This window comes from Choristoneura fumiferana, chromosome Z (genome assembly GCF_025370935.1).
Source record: "Choristoneura fumiferana chromosome Z, NRCan_CFum_1, whole genome shotgun sequence".
Lineage (NCBI taxonomy): Eukaryota > Metazoa > Arthropoda > Insecta > Lepidoptera > Tortricidae > Choristoneura > Choristoneura fumiferana.
This window is the reverse complement of record NC_133472.1, coordinates 6,192,204-6,193,269: the sequence shown is the minus strand read 5'-3', so window position 1 is coordinate 6,193,269 and position 1,066 is coordinate 6,192,204.

Below are 1,066 nucleotides of genomic sequence, written 5' to 3'. Positions count from 1 at the left end.
TAGTAGAACAAAGATTCCATCCTGGTACATGACTCAGTTTGTTCGACGTAATAGACTGATGACTATTTTTGACCCTCCGAAATGACCCTCTTCATTCTCCTTTTCAGACTTTTCATCCGTGAAAAACCCTGAAGATGTAGTAGCTGCGTCGATACTGAAGATAGCTGGAAACGTGCGTGTTGAGAACGGAAACAAATGCGTGCAAGCCGACATGATGAATCTGATACGAAACTTTCTCAACCAGAACGATTACCGGTTTAAGTACAGTGAGGTGGTGTATCTTGACCAATCGCGCTGTTGCCACCATCGGGCTAGTAGACGAGCGAAGATCGGAAGTTGCTGTTGCATATCTTAATGCCTCCTACAGTCAAGTGCAAAGATATTGACACGGCCAAATAACAATAACCTAACCAAGAAAAAGTTGGAAGACCCCCGACATTGTCACTTCAAATTCAATATCTCAAAAATTGGTTAGTGTCATGTTATAATAATATTGCATTGTCATCGGATTTATACATTATACAAAAAGAAAACCGATGTTCTGTTTCGAGTTTCGAATGACATGAGCGAACTTGTTTACCAGAGTTGAGGTCACGCACTCAAGAACATGTCATGTACCTAATGACGCGGGATTTTGACATTCACTCATTCATTTCACTCATTATCCTTTTATGCAATCAGTTCTTCACGTAGCTGTCAATCATAATCATCATTCACTTCAACTCTCATGGCACTACCTGTATCTGGTTGTTTATTTGCCGGGACTGCACTATAGGATCCCATGGATCAAGGGTTTCAAAACCGACATTACTTTATTCTTATATCGTATTCTATATTGTGCTATGTGGTCAGTTTATCAGAATTAAAATGTTAATTATAAATTTCCTGCTTGTTATTCTCCAGTTTATCTTTAGCGGGGTTACTTGTACTATGACGTATTCTGTGGCGGGTGTCTAAAAATATCAACCACAGTTGACTGCACTTCATATATCGATCTGTTGTTTTTGTAACAATAAAATTGCGAATTGGACGTCGTTCAATCATATGTTTACCTTGGGGCGTTGAT